Source organism: Salmo salar, chromosome ssa01 (assembly GCF_905237065.1).
Source record: "Salmo salar chromosome ssa01, Ssal_v3.1, whole genome shotgun sequence".
In the NCBI taxonomy this organism is placed as follows: Eukaryota; Metazoa; Chordata; class Actinopteri; order Salmoniformes; family Salmonidae; genus Salmo; species Salmo salar.
Genome location: NC_059442.1, coordinates 46,491,677 through 46,501,329, shown reverse-complemented (window position 1 = coordinate 46,501,329; position 9,653 = coordinate 46,491,677). Strand labels below are relative to the sequence as shown.

Below are 9,653 nucleotides of genomic sequence, written 5' to 3'. Positions count from 1 at the left end.
TGGATGCTTTACTTGTGTTTATTAAAAAAACTATGAGTATCCACATTCCCACTGCGCCTTGGTCCATTTCTGAAGACAGCTGTTACAGAACTACCCACCACAAAAGGACCAAGCAGCGGAAGAGGAGGGAGCCACAGGAGAACAGCGTGGATGGATGGACTTGGCAGGATGAGTGAAGATTCTGTGAGGACAAGTGTAAGTGTTGTTACATAGATGCTGTGTTCACTATGCATGATTAATACATAATTCAAGGTTTATTTGATGTAGTAAATAAATAAATGATTTATTGATGTATAGATAAGAATTTAAATGTGATGTAACAGGTAAATTAACGTTAGGCCATTAATTGTGTTTTCATGTTCCATCCCGGAACTAACGTTCTCTGTTGTGTTACTGCTACGGAATTTGTTAATTGACTGTGTGCAATCTAACTTAAGCAGATCTTAGTCTGAGTCATAATTGTTGATGGCAGAGGCTAAGAAAGACAGTAAAGGGACTTTCAAGGGACTTTAAGAATTCAAGAACCTCTTTTCAGGACAAGCAGCCAACGAGGTATTTTGTTCAACCTATAGAACTTTGTTTATAGTCGCGCCAAGTTCCATTTGTATTGTCGCGCCAAGCGCCATTTGTATTGTTGCGCCGAGCGCCATTTGTATTTCTTTGTTTCAGTACTGTATAATTTATCAACGTTACTGTGTTCATTCAAACATATAGTTCTCACGGCGTGACGTGGATGCATCGGAGAAAAAGACGTGCAATGCAATAAACGCCCGTTTCAAGGAACCAACCTGTGTCTGTTGTCGTGAAGAGAGCTACAACAAGTTAAGGGAGCTAAGGGAACCCGAGAGGCAGCCCCAATATTTTTTTGGGGGGGGGCTCAAGGGCTGTTTGGCGGGGCGAGATGGGAGCCCCAGGCCAGCTCCCCGTACCCTTGTAGGGCAGAGACAGACTGGACAGGTCCCGTGCTTTGGGGTTGGGGCTGTGGTGAGGCCTGGGATTTTCAGGCCAGTAGGCACAGTACCAGCGCCCCGCATGTGCCAGGGCGAGGTGAGCATCGAGCCGGAAGGGGTGATGCCAACCCTGCGCTCAAGACCACCAGTGCGCCTCTACGGTCCGGTGTTTCCCGCTATACACACTAGCATGGAGGTGCGTGTCTCCAGGCTGGCACGTCCGGTACCAGCCCCACGCATCAGGCGTCTAGTGCGTCAGCCCAGCCTCGCCAGTCAAGAGTCGCCAGAGCTGCCCGCCAGTCATGAGTCGCAAGAGCTGCCCGCCAGTCATGAGTCGCCAGAGCTGCCCGCCAGTCATGAGTCGCCAGAGCTGCCTGCCTTGGTCCATTTCTGAAGACAGCTGTTACATGGAATGGCAGCACAAGAGTTGATTTCCATGCTTTTGGAATATTTCCTGATAACAATGTTAAATAAAAGATGTGGGTTATTGAGACAAATGTCAGGAGCAGAACACTTAAGCAGACAAGGATCCAATTGGTCGGCCCCTGTGTATTTATTGTTGTCTATTGCTAGCAAAGCATCTATGACATATTTTTCTGTAAATAGCCTAAAACAAAAATTGCTTTGACCATCATTTCTCTGATCATTCCGCAAGATTCACCTATCAGCATCCTGCCCAATATCATTGTGAATAGGCTTAGAAGTTTTTTCAGAGATAGCCCGCTGAAATAAAATGGTGATTAAATGCATAAGTGATGGCGTTTTTTCCCGGAATGAGGCCAGTGTCTGAATTAATTTGTTGTAGCAGAGAAGGAAGTAGAACCCTTCAGGGATTTGACAGTTTTCCAGAATTTAGCCGGGTTCCCATTACAATCTGAAAGAGCGGTAACATAATAATCAAATTTAGCCTTTTTGATTTGTCTTACACAATAATGCCTCAACTGCTTAAAAGCTTGTCAGTCCGGACCTAAGCCTGTATTCCTGGCCTTGACCCAAGCATTCTCTTTTATGAATAACTTCTGATAATTCCGAAGTGTACCAGGCATTCGATCTACCTTATTTTTTTGAAGGGAGCATGATTATCCACAATAGTTTTGAAGACATCTGCAAAAAGGCTGAAAGCTAAAATCAGGTTCAGGGATAGCTGAAATACAATCAAGGTCATTAAAATAAAGATCATATAAAAAAGCCTGTACACTGAAGTTTTCAAAGTTCCTTTTTGTGATGACACGAGGCTTAGATTTTTGTATTCTCACATCTCTAACACAAACAACTTGGCAATGGTCACTAATATCTTGAGCGAAGACACCAGTATAAACATTTCTCTGGTGTATTCGTTAAAATAAGATCAATCAGAGTTGAGAGTGAGTCCATGCAACTTATTACGTGACTTAAGCTCATTTTTACTGCTGAACAAAGGGGTTAAATACTTATTGAATAAAGACATTTTCGCTTTTGATTTTTTATACATTTGTAAACATTTAAAAAAAAACATTATTCCACTTTGACATAATGGGGTATTGTGTATAGGCCAATGACCAAACATCTAAATTCAATCCATTTTAAATTCAGGCTGTAACAAAATATGGAAAAAGTGGTGTGAATACTTTCCGAAGGCACTGTACATGACAAAGTACAGAACTGTTAGACAATAACATAAGATTACATTAAATACAAAATAAATTAAATAGTTAAATATACTAAAGACAAATAGACAAAAATACTATTTACACATGATTTACCGTGCATTCGGAAAGTATTCAGACCCCTTCTCTTTTTCCACATTGTTACGTTACAGCCTTATTCTGAAATGGATAAATGTATTTTTTCTCAATCTACACACAATACCCCATAATGACAAAGCGAAAACAGGTTTAGACATTTTTTCACATTTATTAAAAATACAAAATATAAATACTTTATTTACTTAAGTATTCAGCATGCCTATGAGACTCAAAATTAAACTCAGGTGCATCCTGTTTCCATTGATCATCCTTGAGATGTTTCTATGGTGGTTGAGGCATCATCATGCTGTGGGGATGTTTTTCAGCGACAGGGACTGGGAGACTAGTAAGGATCGAGGGAAAGATGAACAGAGCAAAGTACAGATTTCCTTGATGAAAACCTGCTCCAGAGTGCTCAGGACCTCAGAATGGGGCGAAGGTTCACCTTCCGACAGGACAATGACCCTAAGCACACAGCCAAGACAACACAGGAGTGGCATCGGGACAAGTCTCTGAATGTCCTTCAGTGGCCCAGCCACAGCTTGGACTTGAACCCGATCGAACATCTCTGGAGAGACCTGAAAATAGCTGTGCAGTGACGCTCCCCATCCAACCTGACAGAGCTTTAAAGGATATGCAGAGAAGAATGGGAGAAACTCCCTAAATACAAGTGTGCCATGTATGTAGCGTCATACCCAAGAAGACTCAAGAATGTAGTCGCTGCCAAAGATTGCTTCAACAAAGTACTGGGTAAAGTGTCTGCATACTTACGGAAATGTAATGTAATTTTATTTGAATTTTTTTATAAATGTGCGAAAATAAATCAATTTTAGAATAAGGCTGTAACATAACAAAATGTGGAAAAAGTCAAGGGGTCTGAATACTTTCCGAATGCACTGTATGTATGTATGTATGTATGTATGTATGTATGTATGTATGTATGTATGTATGTATGTATGTATGTATGTATGTATGTATGTATGTATGTATGTATGTATGTATGTATTTATGTATGTATGTGTACACACACACACACACACACACACACACACACACACACACACACACACACACACACACACACACACACACACACACACACACACACGTACAGTTAAATTAGATCTTTAGAAAGAGACGCAGTGATACAAGATGTATATCTGTTTTTTGTTTTTTTTAAGCTAAACTTGCTTTTTGCCTGAGTAACCTCTGGTGGCAGAGCATTCTGCGATGACATGGCTCTATACATAACTGATCGCCGCATTAAATCTGTTTTGGGTACCGTGAAGAAACACATAGTGCCATGTCTGGTGGGGTATGTCTGAAGTGTATGCAAATGGGTTATACAAGTGATTAGGCATTTAACACACAAATATGTTTCTTAAAAAGACTAGAAGAGAAGTACTCAATTCCTCCTCAACCTTCAACCATGAGACTATCAAGCATGTTGTTAGTTTTGTGTATGCAGTTAAGGGCAAGATGTGCTGCATTGTTTTGAGCCAGCTGCAGCCTTGCTAGGTCTTTCTTTGTTGCACCTGACCATTTTACCGGACAGTAATCAAGATAGGACAAGATCAAAGCCTGAACAACTAGTACAGTTGATCTGTGTACAAATGTATAAAACCCATCTTCACAACTTTGTCAATATAACTGACCATCCAATATTACTCCTATGAGTTCAGCTTCTTCAAATTGTTTAATGTCTAAGAGAATGCTTTGAACGAAGCACAATGCTTTTGGTTTTAGATGTATTCAAGACCAGTTTACTGTTAATTACCCATTTTGACACTGACTGTAACTCCTTGCTAAGATTCTCAGTGAGCTCACTGGCTGTAGGTGCTGATGTGTAGTGTGTGCAATCATTAGCATACATAGTCATTTTAGCTTCTTGTAAGACAAGTGGCAAATCATTTGTCAAAATAGAGAAGAGTGACGGCCCAAGGTCACTGCCCTGAGGCATACCACACTGTAGAGATCTAATCTTAGAGAAGCTTCCATTGAAGACTACTCTCTTGAGATCTATTGGATAAGTAACTCTCCAACTATGTGATGGCAGGTGATGTAAAGCCATAACTAGAGATTGTTTTTTCCCATAACAAATGATGATCAATAATGTCAAAGGCTGCACTGAAATCTAACAATACAGCTGCAACTATCATCTCATTATCCATTTATTTTAGCCAATCATAAGTAATCTGAGTCAGTGCAGTACAAGTTGAGTGCCCTTCCCTATATGCATGCTGAAAGTCAGCATTAAACTTGTTCCTTAAAAAGTAACATTGTATTTGTTCCAACACAATTCTTTCCATCAGTTAACTAAGAACAGGCAGCAAACTGATTGGGCGGCTGTTAGTAAAGCATCCTTTGCTGGCTCTATTCTTAGGTAGATGAATAACTTTAGCTTCCTACCACACCTGTGGACACACCCTTTTATGCTTTGGTTGAAGACATGGCAAATAGGGGTGGCAAAAGAGTCTGCTACCATTCTTAATAGTTTCTCCATCTAGGTTGTCTATACCTGGTGGCTTATCATTATTGATGGATAACAACAGTCTTTCCACCTCTTCCACACAAACTTGACCAAATTCAAAAACAGCAATTCTTCTCTATTATTATGTCACGACTTCTGCCGAAGTCGATGCCTCTCCTTGTTCGGGCGGTGTTCGGCGGTCGAAGTCACCGGTCTTTTAGCCATCACCGATCCATTTTTCATTTTCCATTTGTTTTGTCTCATTTTTCCACACACCTGATTCTCATTTCTCTCAGTATGTGTTGTGTATTTAACCCTCTGTTTTCCCCATGTCTTTGTGTGATATTGTTTATCTGTTCATGTATGCGCACGTTAGGCTGGTTAAACTGGGTTATGTTAAACCCTTATTTGTATTTCGGGTTAGTTTGTGCCGTGTGCTTTTGGGTCACCAAATAAAAGGCTCCGTTTTGCTACCAACTATCTGCTCTCCTGCGCCTGACTTCCTACAGCCCTTCACGCATACCCTGACACATTATTAGATCTTCAATACACAAATATGACGTGTCACTGTTCAATGTTGTCATTTCACTTCTCATTTTGTCTACTTCACCGGTGAAACAGTCATTGAAATGATTGGCTATATCAAAAGGTTTTGTTATAAATGACCCATCAACTGCAATGAACGATGGAGATTAATTGTGAGATTAAGGTGCTCATAAAGTATTTTTTTATTGTTTTTTTAATGTAATTTATCTTGTTTTGGTAATAAATCTTCTTATTTTGTTAAGTTTAGTCACAATTTCTTAATTGACAGTATGTCAACCAATCAGCTGAGAAGCCTGACTTGTTTGACACCTTTTTTGCATAATTTTATTGAATAAAATCTTTCAATTCATCATCTTACTGTTAGTTTCTTAACAGGTGCATGTTTGTCAACAATTGGCAAGAATAATTTTACAAATACTCTAAGTGCTGCTTTTGAATTCTCCTCCTTATACACAGACCAACATAAATTGTTTTACATAATTAACAAGAGTCCTGAGAAAGCATTCTGGATCTCTTAGAAATAACTTTAGGCCCTGCCTTTGGTTCTTTGGCTTTGCTTGTTATTGCCACAGTGTTATGGTCACTACAGCCAATGGGAACTGATATTGAGCAAATCAAATCAAATCACATTTTATTAGTCACATGCGCCGAATACAACATGTCACATTTCCTTAAGGGCAGGGAGAAGGGGCAGAGTCAAGAGCAGGAGACTGAGGTCCAATAGTGCCGAAGTTTATTTCCACCGAAACAAAGGTGATCAAAAGGCACAAGGTGCGTACAACACCCAAATGGAAAAGGTTATCCAAAAATGATACCGCACGGGGCACAGCCCGGCAATAAAAATATAGAATGCACCACGCTGAAAACACAAAACAGCATACACAAAATCACTGCCCGTCGACATACAAATAATCCCGCACGAATACAGAACACAAAGGAACAAACTAAATAACCCCCCTACTAATGACAGACAAGAAAGAGGTGCGGACCTAGACAGACAAAAACCAAAGAACACAGAAACATATATCGGTGGCAGCTAGTAGACCGACGACGACGACCGCCGAGCGCCGCCCGACCGAGGAGGGGCGCCATCTTCTGTGGATACTGTGACACAACAGGTGTAGATCTTACAGTGAAATGCTTACTTACGAGCCACAGTTTAAAACAATACGGATAAGAATAAGAGATAAAATAAGTAATTAAAGAGCAGCAGTAAAAAAATATCAATATATACAGGGGGTGCTGGTACAGTCAATGTGCAGGGGCACCGGTTAGTTTAGGTAGTATGTACATGTAGGTGACCATGCACAGATGACAACAGAAAGTGGCAGTGGTGGGGGGAGGGGGGGTGGCCATTTGCAAATAGTCTGCGTAGCCATTTGACTAGACGTTCAGGAGTCTTATAGCTTGGGGGTAGAAGCTGTTTAGAAGCCTCTTGGACCTAGACTTGGCGCTCCGGTACCGCTTGCCATGCGGTAGCAGAGAGAACAGTCTATGACTAGGGTGGCTCGAGTCTTTGACATTTTTAGGGCCTTCCTCTGACACCGCCTGGTATAGAAGTCCTGGAGGGCAGGAAGCTTGGCCCCAGTGATGTACTGGGCCGTTTGCACTACCCTCTACCCTTGCGGTCGGAGGCTGAGCAGTTGCCATACCAGACAGTGATGCAACCAGTCAGGATGCTCTCGATGGTGCAGCTGTAGAACCTTTTGAGGATCTGAGGACCCATGACAAATCTTTTCAGTCTCCTGAGGGGGAATAGGATTTGTCGTGCCCGCTTCACGACTGTCATGGTGTGTCTGGACCATGTTTGTTTGTTGGTGATGTGGACACCAAGGAACTTGAAGCCCTCAACCTGCTCCACTGCAGCCCCGTCGATGAGAATGGGGGCGTGCTCGGTCCTCTTTTTCCTGTAGTCCACAATCATCTCCTTTGTCTTGATCACGTTGAGAGAGAGGTTGTTGTCCTGGCACCACACGGCCAGGTCTCTGACCACCTCCCTATCTTGTTGTTGTCGGTGATCAGGCCTACCACTGTTGTGTCATCGGCAACGTAATGATGGCATTGGAGTCGTGCCTGGCTGTGCAGTCATGAGTGAACAGGGAGTACAGGAGGGGGCTGAGCATGCACCCCTGAGGGGCCCCTGTGTAGAGGATCAGCGTGGCGGATGTTTTGTTACCTACCCTCACCACCTGGGGGCGGCCCGTCAGGAAGTCCAGGATCCATTTGCAGAGGGAGGTGTTTAGTCCCAGGGTCCTTAGCTTTTTGATGAGCTTTGAGGGCATTATGGGGTTGAATGCTGAGCTGTAATCCTTGAATAGCATTCTCACATAGGTGTTCCTTTTGTCCAGGTGGGAAAGGGCAGTGGGGAGTGCAATAGAGACTGCATCATCTGTGGATCTGTTGGGATGGTATGCAAATTGAGTGGGTCTAGGGTTTCTGGGATGATGGTGTTGATGTGAGCCATGACCAGTCTTTCAAAGCACTTTATGGATACAGACGTGAATGCTACGGTTCCGTAGTCATTTAGGTAGGTTATCTTAGTGTTCTTGGGCACAAGCACTATCGTGGTCTGCTTAAAAGATGTTGGTATTACAGATTCGGATAGGGAGAGGTTGAAAATGTCAGTGAAGACACTTGCTAGTTGGTCAGCGCATGCTCGCAGTACACGTCCTGGTAATCCGTATGGCCCTGCAGCCTTGTGAATGTTGACCTGTCTAAAGGTCTTACTCACATTGGCTGTGGAGAGCGGTATCACACAGTCTTCCGGTACAGCTGGTGCTCTCATGCATGTTTCAGTGTTCTTTGCCTCGAAGCGAGCATAGAAGTAGTTTAGATTGTCCGGTAGGCTCGTGTCACTGGGCAGCTCTCGGTTGTGCTTCCCTTTGTAGTCTGTAAAGCGTCAGAGGCGGTGTAGTACGACTCGATCTTAGTCCTGTATTGACCCTTTGCCTGTTTGATGGTTTGGCGGAGGGCGTAGCGGGATTTCTTATAAGCTTCTGGGTTAGAGTCCCGCTCCTTGAAAGCGGCAGCTTTAGCTCAGTGCGGATGCCGCTGTAATCCATGGCTTCTGGTTGGGGTATGCACGTACGGTCACTGTGGGGACGACATCATCGATGAACTTATTGATGAAGCCAATTACAGATGTGGTGTACTCCTCAATGCCATTGGAGGAGTCCCGGGAACATATTCCAGTCTGTGCTAGCAAAACAGTCCTGTAGCTTAGCATCTGCTTCATCTGACCCCTTTGTTATTGATCTAGTCACTGGTGCTGCCTGCTTTAATTTTTGCTTGTAAGCAGGAATCAGGAGGATGGAATTATGGTCAGATTTACCAAATGGAGGGCGAGGGAGATCTTTGTATTCCTCTCTGTGTGTGGAGTATAGGTGGTCCAGAGTTCTTTTCCCTCTGCTTGCACATTTACCATGCTGATAGAAATTTGGTAAAACTGCCTCCTCTTCACACAGATCACTGGGATATTATCAATACAAGAGCATGTCACAGATCCAACACTATAGTTATAGACTAGTTGGTTGAGTGATAATCTGGGTCATGTTACAGGCATTAGTCACAGTAAGACGCTTCCTCTTAAGAGGACAACTAGAGGATAACCAGTCAATGTTTAAAAAAAGAGGAGTAGTCACCCGGGATTGCGGTTAGCTAGTTACGAAGATCCAGATGGAAATGTTCAGAGTTTGCGGTAGGTATCTGGGGATATGGAGAGAAAACAATGGGTCTGTTATGCTCTGGTTTGAGTCACGTTGTACAAACTGGCGAGAGCTTTCCGAACTAAAGGTTAGCTGATGGCAAGATATATACAAGGGACACGACAGGACAAAGACAAAGACGTCTGATTGCTACGCCATCTTGGTGTAGTAAGATGGCGTAGCTGGCAATGATCAAGTCAACAAGAAAATACATTTCTCTGTTCGCATCAGAGAACTTCTCTAACATCACACACATTCT

General features: G+C 42.7%; 1 long non-coding RNA gene across 1 annotated transcript; it reads left to right on the top strand.

The window, feature by feature from the left end:
* The first annotated feature begins 364 nt into the window (after nt 1-364).
* LOC123726753 (uncharacterized) lies at nt 365-779 on the top strand. The gene is made up of 2 exons (XR_006758877.1): nt 365-552; nt 715-779. It is a non-coding gene; the product is annotated as an uncharacterized lncRNA (long non-coding RNA).
* Nucleotides 780-9,653: the final 8,874 nt, after the last annotated feature.